Source organism: Grus americana, chromosome 7, assembly GCF_028858705.1.
Source record: "Grus americana isolate bGruAme1 chromosome 7, bGruAme1.mat, whole genome shotgun sequence".
NCBI lineage: Eukaryota > Metazoa > Chordata > Aves > Gruiformes > Gruidae > Grus > Grus americana.
In genome coordinates, this window is record NC_072858.1 from 35,549,778 (window position 1) to 35,567,391 (window position 17,614).

Genomic DNA, 17,614 nt, shown 5'->3' on the forward strand with positions numbered 1-17,614 from the left:
TTACCCTCTCCAGTCAGACTGGATTGTCATATAAAATGTTTTATAATCAAATGAAACACTGAATTTCAGTGAGAAGCAATTGTCCTTACTACTCTATCCTGCTTGGTGTAAGTAGTGCCGTGGATAGTATATTGCAAGAAAAGACTTGTTTCCCCATGATAAAACAGCCTTGGAGGGGATTATAGCAGCTAGGCTTCTGAAGAGCTGATATGCAGCTAGAGATATGTTATTTCAGATCTCTGTTACAAGAATATGTTGAAGAAAACGTATTGTGAGGCTGAAGCATGAGCTAATAGAGCAGAAGGAGCTGTTTCCATGGGTGTAGTAACTAGCTGAGTGTTGTCATCCTGTGCTGCTGTAACTGCAGGCAGGCTTTGAGTAGTTTTGTCGTGTTGAAGAATTTACTGTCTGTATAAGATGCATGTGAATTAAACCTATGGCCAGCTGGGATTTTACCAGACTGTAGAAATTGCACAGCAGGGCAAACTCCACTCCAAACTGCAGGTTCCAAATGGGATATCACAGAAATAAGGATTATTTAAAAACTAAACCAGTTCTAAAATCAGTGATGACGTGAGCACAAATGGCACTGAGTGTATGGCCAACATACTGCTAGCTTTCCAGTAGTGAAGAGTATTGATTTACATACCCAAGTAATGTATTGTAGGCATTTCTCCTTTTAAAATCATTGTTCAATAAACACAGCTGGATGCAAATAAATTGACATCACAGTTAAGGCCTCCTAACAGCTCCACTCGCATCTCCTGGGGCCTTTCTCTAGCCTCTAGGATTTTTATAAGGATTTGTTTCCCCTAAAGATAATTACATGATAATATAATTATTATGTTATAATTATTCTCATAATTAACTTTGCTATGTTTAAAACTTAAAGAAAGAAAGGAGATAGAACATACCACTATATTAATCGGAGGAGCGTATCTTGTACTTCTTAAAATTACTTCTCATTTTTACTTTATTAGTTGTGTTGATATTAGTAAACATCATCTCAGCCCCTGCCAAATTAAAATAATATTTACTTGATTTTTATTGTACATCAATAAAAGCATAGATGACAGATGAATGGCAAGAAGGAGCAGACACATGGGTTTATGCTATTTTAAATGTGAAAGTGTTAAATCTAATTTGCTAATGTGAAACAAATCTTGATAGGCCTTAAGTGTTTAGTGGAAAAAATGCATACTGTAGATTCAGTTTCTTGTTTCAGTTTGTAGACTAGATACTTCCTTATCTATTTCCCTTATACTAATACAGACATTCTTGATTTCTATTTTTCTTTTTTTAATTTCATTGTCATTTCATATGGATATAGAACTGGTTTGCACTGGCAGAACTGGCAGAATTCTCTTCAGAATAGATGTGGCCTAATTTATTATTCATCAGTATTTTCTGTGTAGTCTTAGAAAGCAAATTCCTCAATAACAGTTCATGATGACTTCTGTTTGTCTTTCTACAGCTTTGTGTTTAAGAGTGGGATGGGCCAGCTGATGGACTTGCACGAGGAAAATTTCAGACAAGCAAACTTCATAAGGTATGTGAAATATTGACTAAAACACACCTGCTTCTAATTCTTAGAAAGCTTATTTTCTTAAAATTAATAACATTTTGAGGATCAAAGAACATAATAAAAATAAATGATCTGAGTACTTAGGATACTTCTACAAATAGCAGTAGAGACCTCACTATACTGGTTCTCAGACTGTATGAAAATCTAATTTTTTTTAATTTTGTTCTCACATATATAGAGGGTTTCAAGGAAAAGCCAGAGGGGGGTATCCATCTTTTTGATGTGGGGATAAATTTTTTTTTTTGAAAGAAAAGAGAACTCAATTAATTTCAATATTCCTTATTCAGTATTTCAAATATTTTAACATTTTTATATAAGCTCGAGGTTTCGGGGTTTTTTTCCTATTGCTTTCATAATAGAAAATTTATTGCCTTAACAGAGGAACCTGCCTTATTGTTTCAGATAATTTCTCTTAAAATTTCAGTGGAAAAAACAGCACTCTGTCCCAGTTCTTCATGCTCTTCTCTAGTGTGGCTACTGTGCCTAATAGTAGGAACAGTTAAACGCTTGCTTGAGCTAGGGCAATACTAATCTGCAGGAGAAGGTGGAGGCAGTTACTCTCTTCACAGCAGTAGCACTAGGAAGCACTATTGTCCTTTTAGGGCCCACTATATTTGACTTGATGGCAACCTAAAAATTTTTCAGAAGAGGCAACTTGAGACTTTTCAGCAACGGGTTAAATTGAATTTTGCAAGTTCGGGGGCAGTGGGGAGAACATAACCTCATTCACTCCCAGTGCTGTCAGCTACGCTGTTCAGTTTTATAGCCGAGGAGGGCCCATGGAATGACACCAACCGGTCCTCTGCTATCTGGCCCAGCCTAATTGCAGTGTGTGGGTGGCGAAGGCCATCAGAGCGGGTGATGTCTACGTCCTTTACCCTCTCCTGCATCTACACAGCTTTTGCTCTGAGCACTGCCAGGGGACTGAAGAAAAATAAGTCTTGTGTTGGTCCAGCAGTTTTCAGGGTATCTAAAATCTGGAGATACACAAAGCACAGTTTTGATAGTGAAAGAAAGGCTAATTGGGGTGGAGAAGGGATGGGCAGAGGGAATAAGAGGAATCAAAAACGGTTGGTTTTCCCAACTTTAGCTAACTTCTTTAAAAGCTGGTGTTGAATATTAGCAGTGGAAAAACTGAAAGGTCATTCAGGCCTAAATATAGAGCATCTCTTTGTGGATGATGTGCCTCTCTTGTTGATTTTAATAAAAATGTGTAGGATAAAATTAAGATCACAGTTGAACTGAAATATAAACCCACTCTTTCTTTAGTATTTCAGATTTCTCAAACCAAATCTTTTAAAGAGAAAATACCTGACTAATCTTTACAGCAGAAAAATATATTTCTGAAGGTTTTTTTGTCACTAGTCATCAGATATTTAAATCTTTACCTTTTGTCAAAAAAATTATTTGATAAATGCCAGCTCCATATACATGTATTGTGCCTTTGGAGCTGAAAGGGAGCTCTCTGTATGGATGTACCTATTCCCTCCTGAGAGCGTGCCCTATGCACCGAGCATGGACAGCTAAGTACAGAGGTCAGTCTGTCTGGGACCCTGAGGGTGATAAAAGCGAACCGTTGTCTCCTTTTCCCTGCTAATCTGTTTTGCCTATTAAATCTCATCTGTCACCTTCATCACCTCCTCGTGCTCTAAAAATTTACTTCTCTTCACTGCTTTTTAACCATTTGTTTGTCCATTTGAAGCCTTTCTTAATCTATACCAGTTGTTTCTTTAAGATCTGTTGGCTAAGGATGTGTCAAATGCCTTTGAGTATATAAATATAACCTCGATTTCTGTTGTCAGTATACCTACTGATAGATCATGAGGCATGACTTCCTTCACAAAATCTGTTTCTCCTATTGCCAATAAATATATTTGTCTATAAAGGCATTCATTCTGTTCTTTAAAACAGTTTCCACTGATTTGCCTGGCTTTACTAGTTCCACCCCCCTGCTGCAGGCAGGGACACCCTCCACTAGACCATGTTGCCCAAAGCCTCATCCAACCTGGCCTTAAACACTTCCAGGGATGGGGCATCCACAACCTCTCTGGGCAACCTGTGCCAGTGCCTCACCACCCTCATTGCAGAAAATTTCTTCCTAATATCTAATCTAAATCTACCCTCTTTCAGCTTAAACCCATTACCCCTTGTCCTGTCACTACACTCCCTGATAAACGGTCCCCCCCATCTTTCCTGTAGCCCCTGTAGGTACTGGAAGGCTGCTATAAGGTCTCCCTGGAGCCGCCTTTTCTCCAGGCTGAACAACCCCAACTCTCTCAGCCTGTCTTCATAGGAGAGGTGCTCCAGCCCTCTGATCAGCTTCGTGGCCCTCCTCTGGACTCGCTCCAACAGGTCTATGTCTAATTTGTACAAAGCAAATTTAAACCAGAGGTTGAATAGCACCATTGGTAGTTCAAGTTTTGAGTTTCTTTATGCTATTAACAGTTATCATGTGGTTCTGGTGGTTTGTTATTGAGCTCATTTGCTCATTGGAAGACCTTTTTCAGTGTCTTCTGTGCTTAATTTTGATTTGAGATACACTTTCACGTACTGCTGTAGAGACAGTCCATCATAGGAGTTTCTCCAATCTCCTCCACCACATGGAAGAAATGCATTTATTTTTTTCTGCTATGGCTTTATCTTCTTTAAACACTTGTTTTAAATCTTCACCATTTTTTGACCCTAGAGATTCTCAGCAGGATTCTTTCACCTTATGCCTTTTTAAAGTTCTTCTTCAAACACTTTTTTTTTAGTGTGTCATATATATTATACCTGCAAGAATTTATAATCCTTTCTGGTTTCTTCATCTGGATATGAAACCTCTTACTCTGCTATTTAACAGCATCAGGTTCTTTTGGTTTCTCTTTTAAGTTTTTAGTAGGCACAATTTATTTGCGAATGGAGTTGTCTTTGGATACTCTTCATACTGCCTTTGAGAATTTTACTTGCTGTTTAAAAAATAGAAAAGAAAAGAGAAAACCCTGGTCCTGTGCAGTGCTTCCAACTAAGTCAAGAGTTCTTTCCTCCTCTCTGAGTTTCCTGACTGCCCATGAAATAATGATTGCTGGCAACATGTCCCAGGACTTTTATCGCTCTCCACTGGGTATAAATGATGTTTTCCTGTCACCATTGTCATTGCATAGTTGATAATACAATGATAATAGTGTATTTCTCCTTTTTGCCCAGAATATCAGTTCCGTGGGATCACATCTTAATAACCTGGCTTGGCTGATTAGTTTTAAACTAATCTTTAACATATGACACTGCTTGGCACAGCTTACTCTATCTTTCATATATGCTTTGACTTTCATGTTACAGTGGGTCTGATTGTTTTCTTTCCACTAGGCGTCCTGTATGGTTATTATGCCCATATTTGATATTGTCAGTTAAAAGTGTGTAGCCAAGCTAGTCAGGTAGGCAGTCTAGTTCCCCATCTTATTGCTTACATGGCTGCAGAAAAACATGTAGAAGTTTGTTTTATTTTGTTTCTCTTGTGTGGAACTGTTGCTATTCTTTGATATTTCCTATTTGATTATTTGTAGCTTCCATCCTATCCTTTATATAATTTCTTTTATCTTCCCCCAGCGAGCTTTTCTGCACCCATTTTTCAGTTTCAGGAACTTTATACAAACTAGGCTGTGTTCCTGGGAGGTGAATTACCCAACACTAGTCGCAACTTGTAACTAAGGTTCATGACCCAAGAGTGTATTTACCTCTTGTGAGGAGGATTTCTCATGAACATCATTTCCAACTTGGGTTCAGGACCCTCTTTCTACGCAGCGGGGGCTGCTAGCCTGTAAGTGTACACTGCTAGGAAGGGTCTTCATTGTGTTGACATACACACAACCCCCCTGAGGAGCTGCTGATTGCTACATGTTGTGCAGTGCAGCATATTCTTTGAACCTTTAGATTTTTTAGCTTCCTAGCTGTATGGGCTGCCTTTCTCAATTCATCCTGTCAGTGCTAGCTAATTGGCTGCCCCTTGTTTCTTTATTGTAGCTCAGATTCACCATGACAGCAAACTTTTTTTTTTTTTTTATTTCTAGCAGTTGTTGTGCAGATCAAAAACATGTATTTGCTAGATTCAGTTTCCACAAAGCATTGCTAATTCTCATGGCAGAATCTGGACTGAAGAATCCCAGGCAGACCTCTCCACAAATGCTGATGTGTTTGGTATATTCTTTGCATTGATAGTGTCTCTGGTAATCAGCCTTTTACTTAGAAGGGCACCTCAGCAAGTGGCTCTCCTGTGTGTACTCTTGTGTACTGTGGTGCTAAAGAGCTTTCTTCTGAAACCCTTCTGATTGCGTAAGCCACGTGGTTCTGGGTATAACTACCTGATGATGTGAGGGAACAGCAACTGGATGTGTTGAACTGTGGTTATTGCTTGCATTTGAGTACATTTGTACTGAGGGTCACTCTACTGGAAGCAAACCAAGCAGGGAAAAGGGATTAATTCCAGAGTCCCAAAGACATTGTCCGTAATAGGAGCTTTGCAGCTATCAGACAGAAAACATCAACTTTCTGTTTTCAAAACAAGTTCCTTTGGTCTTGATGAGAAATAATAGAACCCTGCAGAACATAGTTCAGTAACATACAGTTCAGTCTGGGATCACTGGTCAGGCTTACCACCTGTGTGCTCTCTTGTTTGCCTAAGTGGCTTGTAGGTCACAGAAATATGTTGGGAATCAGCTTACAGGGGCACCTATTTTAATACGCAAGCTTGAACATCTGCCTCTCTCAATCTGTCACTCTCCCATTAAAAAAACATTACTGACACCCAGTCAACCAAAAATATCCTGCGAACAGCCTGGTGGTTGATTCAGTAGGAGCTTGTGAGTGGAAAGAAAGCAGCCTGATTTGCACAAAATACCACTTTGTTGGTGGCTGGAACAAGTACAGGCATAGTCCACTTTCTCATATTTCACACTTTAATTTGGCATTAATGAGTTCTTACAGACATGACCTCTGTGTTTATACAGTCGTTGTCTTCTCATTTATAACAATCTGCCAAAGACTACATTGGGGTTTTGTGTTTGCTTTTTGTTTTTTTAAAACATTGAGCAGCTAGCTAGGGCGTGTACAGTTGTATATGTATTTCTAAAATTATATCTGCTAGATGAACGCCTGGAAGTAATACTTCTATTTGCCTTAGATATTTCAAGTCTTACAGCTTGGTTGGATATACAAATCAGTCTGGCTTCCTTTTTCTGTTCTTTTGAAATTAACTTACTTAGGCTTTTTTTTATGAGAAAACTGTCAGCTCCCACAGACGTTACAATTTATAAACTAAATTGTGGATGTAGAATACTTATGAGAAATAATGAAAGGTGTTGGCCATTATGTACAAAAATGGCTTCAACAGGACCCCGTAACATGTCCTATGAGTCTTTCTTGGGTTTTAGCTTTGCTTTTGACTGCAGTAATTGCACAACTGCAAACTGCAATACTTGGTCTGTTTTAAACTGGTGTCAAAAATAGTTGCACTTTTCAACATTGCAAAAATGGCTTTAAAATTTCAGTGATTGGATTTCATTGTCTGTTTCCTGATAGTCATAAATCTTCTAACCTTTTAGAGTCATATTTCAGGTATTATTTTTGCAAACTAACAATGTTGTATATTGCAAATAGGCAGAGTTTTGAAAGAATAAAAAATAATAACCTCCCCTCCGTGAAAAAAACCCAAAACAACCCACAACCCCCCCACCCCCAACAAAAACCAACAAAACCCAAAATTTAAAATGGGTTTGTTTTCTCCCTATTTCATTTTGGTTTGGGTTTTTTTGTTGTCACTGTTCACAACCTTACAAGCCAACGCTCCCTATTCTGTCACAAGTTGAGCCCAGCACAAACCATAACAGAAACCCCCTAAATTCTCAGGTCTCAAGATTTATCTAGTGCTGCTTACTTACACAGATTAATTTACTGTGACCTCAATAGCAAGGAGTTCTCACTACCGTCAGCAGCAGCATATTGGGGGAAATTATCACGTAGTTGCAGTAGAAGAACAGCAGATATCCTCCCATGTTGCAAGGGCTAAGGTAGGCTATTTCTGCCCCATGTATTGGAGCAGGTCAGAGAGCTGTTCAAGGGAGACTGAACTCTCTGCTACTGAAACTCTTCAGTTACAGTGGGCAGCTTGGCATGCGTAAATTAGCTGGAATTGCAATTTAAAGGATGTTGCTGATTATCAGAGATGTATGCTGGTTAAAATGTATTAAAAAGCTTAAACTGCGCCTTCTGTCCTTCAACAACAAAATATTTGTAATCTAGCTGTTTAATGAGAACAATGCCCTCAAAATAAAAGTTGAATGCAGCAATATGAATAAATCCAGCAAACAGCTTAAAATAAAGTCCAACTAGATGAGTAGATGGGCAGTGTTCATGCTTTATTTACTTTAATAGATTTGCGAAGCTAAGTCCTGTGCACCTGTTTGAAAATTTATGGAATTCATTTCTAAAACAAACCACTTGGATGATAGACACGGCTATGATTTTTGTTGTGCCTGTGCCAGGAAAGCCTTTGTTTTTGTACTGCAAACATTCTTTAATAACAGATCTTGTGTTTAGCCTTTTGGCTTCTGAAAACAAATTACTCCCTTTTTGATACCCAGCTGATTGTGACACAACCTCATGATTTAGCTTTAAGTTCATATTTGTTGCTTGATATCCATTCCTTTCATAACTATACAGCTAGGACTGGCAATGGTATTGTACAGCTGAACCATAGATTGGTAATGCAACATAATGCTCACCAACTGCACCTCTGCCGCATTATGCAATGTGCCTGTATGATAATACTGTTGATTTTGATAGCTTCTTGTACACAGATGTCCTTTTAAAATGTGCTTGAGCTCCCGATAGATTTCCAAATATTTCCAACTGACAGCCTCCTTACAAATATCCGTTTCAGGGAATGTGAGCCAATATTTCCATAATCATGTTCAGTCATTCACATAGTCATCAAATGTGAATATAATGAGGAAAACTGATCATGCTAAAGCACAAGCATTAATTGGAAGCAAATGCCAAAAAGATGTTTTCATAATGAATGCATCGATATTTAAGTAGTTTCCCAGCATTTTAATATCAAAAATGTGTTGGCATCTGCCAACTCACTTGGTAATCTTGGCTAATACTAGGGAAGCTGCCCGTATTCAATGGCTTTAAGTAGCACTGTTGCTCAGCACACTTCTTGGGGTTCTGGGAACGTTAGAAGCAATTACTTGCTGCCTTTCACAGCCTTGGCAACAAGTGTCAGAGTGATTGCAATTTTTGTTGAGAGAAAGTGCTATCCTGTAATCCTAAGGAACACCTCAGGACACCACTCATGATAACAGAATAAGGACCTGCCCTGACTAGGGACCCATTTACAGCCCAGCTCAATAAAATCTGCCTGCCCTGTAGGATCGCTGTGTAGAGTAGGATGAGTATTCAGAGTGTTTTCAGCGTTCACACAATTAAAAGCCAAATGTGGACTTTACTGCATGGTACTTTCACCAATTTGTTAGCAATCCCCTAGATACCTATTGTGCCATGGCACAGCAGTGCCTGAAACGTGAAATAAAGCAGGGCTTAAAATCCGCTTCCATCTGCACATTACAGTTATAAAGTGGCTAAATATAAAACACTAGCTAGTTACAAAGCAGAGCTACTGAGAATCCATTCAAGATTCTGTAAGTAATACAGTTCATATCTCATGGCAAGTCCTGTGCAGTTCAATCAATCAGTGTTTCATTTTCCATTATACTGTTGGCATGACAAAGCAGGGAAGCGTTGCCAGAGTTAATACTCTAACTCTCTAATCTGTGTCTAGAAACTGGTTCATATTGGCCATGGGAGTGTTTTGGATAGTATTTCCATCCTGTGTTATTGTCCAGTCCTGATTCCTTGGCAGACTGCCATATCTTATATATTTTGCTCCTACAGTTGGGTTTTTTTTTGCTTTTTCCCAAGGCTGCACACAGTTTGTCTTCCTTGCTTTTTAAGTAGAAAATACTTTGGTTTTCCAGAGAGCTTGAGGATATTTCTTTCTCACATTTTTATGTATTATTGTGTGATTTTCCTTTTTTGTGAAAGGAGGTATAGCTTGGAGAGTTTACAGAAGCCATTGCTACCGTTTAAATTCTGTATTGTTGTCTTTCCTGAAGGAAAATTGATCTTATTTGGGGGAGGGTTTCTCTGCAAGCATTCAAGGAAATAAATTACTCTCTGTTCAAGCATCCCACCAGGTCTTAATTGACACTATAGGTAAATATATGTCATGCTAAGGAAGCTCAATCATGCTCCTCTTTGAAAAAAAGTTTGTAACCCCTAACTTTATTAAGGTGCACTACAGATTATTGTTCAGTAAAAATGGCTGTATTTTATCTAAGGGGACCAAATAAGTAGCTTTTTTCTATTTTTATCTGCCTTGTATAGATGTATCATGATACTATAGTGTTGTAGTTGATGAAAATTAGGTATAGTACCTCTTCCATCCCTAAAATATGTCCAGAGTCAGTGTTTTCAATCTTTGGTTTATACGTAAGTCTCATGTGTGATTATCTAAGAGAAAATGTGATAGCTAAACACACAAATAGTTAGAAAATGCCTTAAGGTATAGAATTATATTCAGATTTCCAAAAAGTTCAAATGCAGTCTCTCACTGAAAGCTTTTAGAAGAACTAAAAAGTCAAATGATTAATAAAAACCCATGACTTGTAGATTGATAAAAGACGTAACACCAAAAAAAGGAATAAGTAGTTAATTTTCACTGAGGAGGGAGACTACTAGCATGTCCCAGAGAAATCTCATCCCTTATCCATAAGTAGTCTCAGGAAAGGGTAACAGTAGAGAGGAAGCATTTTCTGAATTTGACATTATTTGCAGTAGTAAAAATTAAAGTGGCTGTGAAGAGGTGTACTGGGATGTCAAAATAACAAGTGATTAAGGGATCAAATGATAAATGAAGCCCAATATTAATAAATGCAAAGCACTGTACATTGGAGAAACCAGTCCTAATCTGTATATGTAACACGGAGGGCGCTGAACCAGTGATTATTACTTCTGAGCTATTTTGGATAATTCTGTGACCATCCCAGTCTGGTGCTCAGTGTGTACATCTTGACTGTTAGATACAGTTCTGCCACCTCTCTCCTATCAGAAAAATAGATGAGGAGCCCAACAGGGCTTATTGCATATTTGAAGCTGTTCCATACAAGAAATGACAAAGTAGACAAGAAGTCTTCATCTCGGAGGAGAGATAGCTGAAGTGGTATGAAATTAAGAGTCCGTAAAATATTAAGTAGAAAACAATGAGTAGGGAAGGATTATTAAATGTTTCTCCCAATGGGGAGAATATTTGGAAGTGGATTTAAAACCAAAAGAAATAGGGGTTTTTTCCCAGTTCCATAATTAAACTGTGTGACGCACTGCTCAAAATTGTGGATACCAAAAATTTAGGTGGATTAAATACAGTATTATAAAGGCAGGTTCATGAAAGAAAATCCTGGAAGAGGCTGTAAAATATGAAGATACAACATCTGGCTCAGGTAGTTTGAAGGGTTTGCTAAGGGAAAGAGGGAATTAGGCTTGCTGTAGTTTTATATTCTTCCTCTAAACCGTCATTGTCAGAGATAATATGCTGTGCTGCATGGACCTTTGGTCTGACCAAGGACAGCAGAGTCATGCCATCAGTAAAATATCAATACATTACAGCAGTGGCTGAAAAAAACCAAACTGTACTACTGTATACAGGTTAAAATAGAAATTGTATGTGTGCTGTAGTCATTTACATAACTGGAATATTTGGCTGAGTAGCTGACGAGAAGCAATGCTGTTCTGAATTGCCCTGGCTCTTTTATGGCTGTATTTCTTTTTTAATTTTAAGGTGTAAGATTATTGTGTTCCCTTTCTCTGAAGACCAGTGGCCTGTGAACCTAGTTACAGTTCAGGTTCCCCTGGAGACCTGGATTTTGAAGGCCTTCTATATAGAATAACTATACCCCTTTCGTCTTGCATCTAATGAGTATTCTAACTGTGGAAAGCTGGATGGCCTGTACTCGGCAGTCTGCACAATATGGCTAAACAGCTAGTGCCCTCACTCGAGCTCCTCCACCTCTGTTCGGAACTGTGTGCTCTAGCAGAGATATTTCTGTCTGTAGTGGAACTGGAAAGGTTGTCCTTCTCCATACAGCACACTTTAATTTTGTGGAAATACTGCCATGAGCTTGCTGCCATTGCTTAGTCTCTTTTCTTTCACAAACACTCTAGCAGATTGCAATGCTCTGACTATTAGGACAGAGATATTGATTTCACGGGAAGGCAGTGAGGTATGCAAAAGTGATGAGTTTCCATAGCCTGTGTTAGTGAGCAGATGGCCTGCTGCTTCTCACACTAATTGGACTACTTCAGTCAACTGTGGCTTCATTCCTAAGTATTAATCCATCAACTTTGAGGCAGGAACTCACAAAGAGATGGCTTACCGTGACCAGGTGGTCTAGACAAGTGCAGCTATTGAGGTATTGAGTGGGATTTTTGTTTGTACATATCTTCCTGTTTGGACATCCAGTAGCCTCAAAGACTGCAGCTGGGGTCCAGAACTCCAGCTCATCCTAATCATCTTGCAGGTGTCCTAGGCAGGTGGAGATGTCAAGGAAGTGCTTTCGAAGCACTACTCCCTATCTAACTACCATTATTTCTACCTTCTCCATGTTCTGCTACAGTAGCTGGACTCCTGCCAACGCAGCCAGCCAGAGAAGCCTTGGGAAAGCCAAGAGAGAGCATAGCCTGTAATGGAGAGGGAATGAACACCTAAGTTTTGAGCAAATGTTTTCTACTTGTCTGGAAGTCTGCTATCATGCCCCTCCCACCCAATAAAGAAAAAAATATTCCCATTTTGTAGCAATATCTAAAAGACAAATGATTAAGCTATTGGCCAGGTATTGCTGCATATCAAACCATTGCTATTAGGCACTGATCTATCTTGGAAGGACTATGAGGAATTCTGTTACACTTTATATAAAAATATCTTAACTGTAATAAAAGAAGAGATTAGCTGATAGGCAAGAGGGTGCCCTTCTACCTCTGCTTTAATACACGTGGTCTGTAATGCCTTCTGTATGTAATACAGTGCCATTTTTTCCCCATGCCATCAGTCTATTTAACTTCAGAAATAATCTGAAGTAGTCTGGGAATCTATTTTTATCACAAAAACCATCATCCAACCTGTTGAAACTGTTTTCTTCAGGATCAAGTCTTTCTTCTTCAAGACACTGCAGGAGATAAAGCTTCTGACATGGAATTTAAGGGAAATATGAGAGTTGGATGCAGATGACCTTTGCCTTCACTCCTTAAGAACAGAGGAGCTAGCTGGCGTGAGAGCATCCTTCAAGGAAGCAGAGGATTGAAATCTGTCATCTGAATCAGGCAGAAGAATGTCCTTAGTCCTTGTCTCCCGCATCCCAACAACTACCCTGGGTACTGTACCATCGGGTATTGTATATTTACTCTTTGTTGTTGTGGCTTTTGCACAGACACTGAAATCTTAATGGAAATTGAAATGATGCACTTGTGTGCTAGTGGAGACACAGGAAAATGGGAGGGTCATCTGTTCACATGTAACTACTAGTACAGCGTAGGACTGTGCTAGCGGTCGGTGGCTGATACCTGCTCTGGGATAACCAGTTATTTCACTGTTTCACATCCCGCAACTGCAAAAGGAGAACTGGTGATGCTAGGACTTGAACTGGTGCCACCTTCACCATGCAAGCTGCTCAGCTTTTCATAGTTATGAGACTCTGCTGCATTTATATATATACATCTTCATCTTACTGTTTTCTGCAGTGAGACACTTTAAAAACCTATTTACTTTTTACAGGATAGGAAAAAAGCTCTAGCAATTGTTCTGCCTCACATATTAAGTTGCAGTTATACTGAATTCCAATGGAGAAATCATATCATCAGCCTGTGTTTAAAATTCTGGTTCTACCTTGTATTGAGTATGGCTATTATAATATCCTTTCTTCCCTCTCTCACACACTGCAGGAGCTTTTTACAGTCCATTTCACTACAGCATCCTGGAGAAAGCTGTCCTCCTGACCTTATTTAAACTGTGCTGTTCAGTAATACTCTACTCATTTCGCTGTTAGATGAAATGTGCAGCAAGCTGCATACACAGCCCACATCCTTATGGAAGAATTGGGATTTTGCCATATCCATGCACAGTCCTGGCAACTTCAGCTGATAAATGTACAATGACAGGACCATTTTAGGAACCTTTATTTTATATATTCCCAAAAGATACTGCAGCCATATGAATCTGATGAGAAATCCTAATAGAACTGCCCATGATGGGAATAACTTTGGACAGCAGGGACCTGTCAGACCCCTGGTGATGTGCCACCAAAGGAAGCTGTGCAAACACAACACTACCAGTGTTGCTGGAACAATTGCAATAGGTCATTTGACAAGAAATGCATTTTTGTCATTCATCAGTCATTAAGTTCATTAGTGTAAATGTGAGCTTGCTTCTCATTACCAATAGATGAATTGAATGAAATACAGTATATTGAATAAAATGTTTCTCTCAGAGAAATGAGTTAGTGGAGTTGTAATTTGCAGTAATACAGTGAACTTTACCTGTCCTGAAAGAATTTCTTTTTCTTGGATCATGGGAGGAAGGTCTGGATACTCCAGGGGACAGTGATTTTGGTTCAAATATGCAGGTAGTGATGAACACAAATGTGGATGTTGTGTTGTGGTTACAACAGGATCTGATTTTTCTATCCTTCCAACTCTCCAAACTCTCCAAATATGTTTAGGAAGCTTTTTTTTTTTAAAAAAAATTTTTCTCCAGACTCACAAAAGGTAAATATGCTACCCCTCTTTGTTTTTTTCCATTTTCCCTCTTTTCCATTTTATAATCTTCACTGCTATTTGAATTGTTTTACTGCTCAGACAGAAAAATTAGGGTTTTCACCTAGACAGGAGATCTTTACTCTTTCTGAAGACAGTTATTTAAAGCAGAGTGTTAGAACAACATTTATCAATGTTGCTTGCACTACACACCCAGTCTAGGCACAATCAAAACTCTGTTGTTCCTCACCCTTTGCTTAGGACCAGGGTAAAATATAGTCCCTATCCATGAGTGCTTACAGTCTGATTTAAAATGTTGTTCGCAGTAATGTTGTAAAATGCATCTTTCTCTATACAGCCTTAGGCTGCTGCCGTGGTGCATAGACCTGTCTTCAAAAGCTCCCGATTTAAATTCTCCCCAGTGTATGTGAGCTGAGAACTGCTGCCTGGATGCATGGAAAACCTCACTGATACAGTGAATGCCATTCTGACTCTGAGCACTCTTGCATAGTTAACTCATGCCAATACTTAAAACACAACCATTGCAAGATTATATTTTGGGACTGGTTTACAAAATAAGCCTATCTTTTTGGAACATCCACTGTATGTGGATGGTTTTGTTTCAAGGAAGCTAAGTGAGATGGATGGATATAGTCAGATGAGTCTCCCAGTTGACTTTTATAGCATTGAGTTTTTCTGTTTACTTAAAAACAAACAAACTGCTCTTAATTATTGTTTTCTTAATGAGGGTAATGCAAGCAAAGTGGTTTAGATGTACAGTGTATCAAAGCAGCTGTTGAGAAAGCTCTGATGTGTAATAGCATGAGAAGGCAGGATGGCAAACAAAGCTGTTAGGTTTTCAGTAGCATGAAAATTATTGTAGAGATATGGGGAAAGGAGTCAAGAAGGGTGTTGGGAAACAGGGAATTGCAGTATCACTGTAAAGAACGGAAAGGTGTATTTGCAGAGGAAAAAATGCTAAGGATCTAGGAGAACTGAACGTCTGAGGAATATTCTTCAAGACAAGACAGATACTGTCAGAGGGAAAGAGTTGCAGAGCTTAGAGCTGGGGAAAAGCCAGCTATATAGGCATGTAATGAGAAACTTGCTTGTGAGCTACATTGTGGGGTGATTTACATGCTGTGCAACTCACTGAAGTCACTAGGATTTCATGGGATGTAAATTAGACCAAATACCATCTCCTAATGTTACTGAGACAAATTAGTTGGGTTAGAGATTTGAAGGCTTTTATTGTACTTGATGGGAACAGCAATAGGAGAAAGGAGGCTGATAGCCTCAAGTGGGGAGAGAGATGACTTGAAGGTGCAAAGGGACGTTGAGTTAGGACAGAAATACTAGAATACAAAAAGTTCAGCGTTGAAAGCCTTTTCCAGTGGCCGGATGAAGGCAAGTGAGGCATTCCTAAAGTCAAGAGTCATTATAGTAGTAGCCAGAAACATAAGAGGAGGTTGCAATTTGCTGATGGTCATTTGGAGTAAGGAGGAGTCTACTGATAAACTAGAAAAGACTGTAGTTTCTTTTTACAGGTGTGTGCTGAAGGCAAGTAGAAGAGTTAACACATTTAGGGCAAATCATCACCTGCTGGAGATTTAATTGAGATCAGCAGAATGTCACTGCTTCCAAGTAAGTTGTGCAGATTTACACCAGTGCAGGTTTGGGACCCAGCCTTTTCTCTATATATTTTTCTCAAATAAATAGTAAGCAGTTAGACAACAGACTAGAAAGGTTAGTCAGGAAAACACACCAGAACACTAATGCCCTTATAAAAATGATTTGTATTTTGCCTCTCAGAGAAATTTTGGAGGGAAATGCAGCAAATTAAAAAAGTAAAGTAATGACTATATTAATAAAAAAACCCCCAACAACCACCTCAAAACCTGGAGCTGGATACCTGCTAAAGATCAAAGGGGTTGTGGAGCTGGATCTGAAGCACTGAAAACTATAATGTAAACATAAGTGTAAATCTTAAGGCCAGTGTAGGATGACAGTTTAGTCAATAGCAGGTGAAAAATTGAAATGAAAGTGCTGTGAACATCACAGTGAGGTAAAATAATAATACACATTTATCTAGCACTTAACATTTCCAAATTGTATGACCATTAAATAATGCATTGATCTTAAATGCATGGAAAGAAATAAAAGACACGCTGTATTTCTAGAGACTCTATAGCAATGAGCAAGCTGTTATTAGACTGGAGGGCTACATTAGAGAAACACTGTGACTAAGGAATTATGGGTAATTTAAAATAAGTAAGAGGGAATGAGTGTTTTCTTTCTGGATTTAATAAAAAAAACCCCCATGTATATAGAGGTTGGATTGAGCAGCCCTTGGAAAACAAAGTAATTGGTATTTGACACTGAAATTGAATTAACTGAAGTGCTTAAGAGAATAAATTGACATACAACAATATATCTTTCTGAAGGAAAAATTAACTGTGCTATTAAAAATTGCTTTAAAGACATTTAAGGAAATACACTTGTAAAGGACAACCATCATTCTAAGATACGGTGTGTGTTTGGATACCATCCCCTTCCTGCCAGGGCCCCTCGTGGCAGCCCCAGCACCCCCCTGCTCCCCGGAGCGGGCCTGCTGGCAAGCACAGAGCAAGCAGGGACAGGTTGAAACTTACACTTATCCTCAGCATTTATGGAAAAGCAGCTAAAAGCCATGGGTCAAAAAGGCCACCTTCTGCAGACCATATTATGCCTCATGTACTCACATACTGACTTGATTGTGGGGAATAAAAAGAAAAATCTGAACAAAATGGTGATGATCTGTCCAAGTAATTAGAGATGTGACTGATCTCCCTGGGGCTAATTCTTTATATAAAGTTAAATGTATGCCTAGAGGGTTTTCTGGATACAGTCAGAAAGTTCATTCACTCTAAGACTTGAGAAATAAATCAGGGTAAAATCATAGTAATTGACAGCTCTTAGGTTTGACTTACTTTCTGACATTGTCAGTTGACTTCATTACAGGAGCAGGGACTAAGGTGTGACTCAAGGTCTCAGAAAAGGGACTGTGTTCAGAGTGCTGCATTTTGTGGTGAATTTGTACGTTTGTAGCCTTAGACGAATCTATTTTTGTAGTTGCCATATGTGAGGGCTTTTCATAATTGCCATCTGTGGAATGAAAGGCAATTCAGGCAAAAATGTGCACAGTTGCAAATA

At 38.9% G+C, this 17,614-nt stretch overlaps 1 long non-coding RNA gene across 1 annotated transcript in view; it reads left to right on the plus strand.

Moving 5' to 3' along the window:
• The first annotated feature begins 1,476 nt into the window (after positions 1-1,476).
• The window catches only part of LOC129208898 (uncharacterized), a 48,981-nt gene continuing 32,843 nt past the window's right edge, over positions 1,477-17,614 (plus strand). The window contains exon 1 of the long non-coding RNA XR_008577907.1: positions 1,477-1,549. This is a non-coding gene — a long non-coding RNA (uncharacterized LOC129208898). The remainder of the gene's footprint in view (positions 1,550-17,614) is intronic.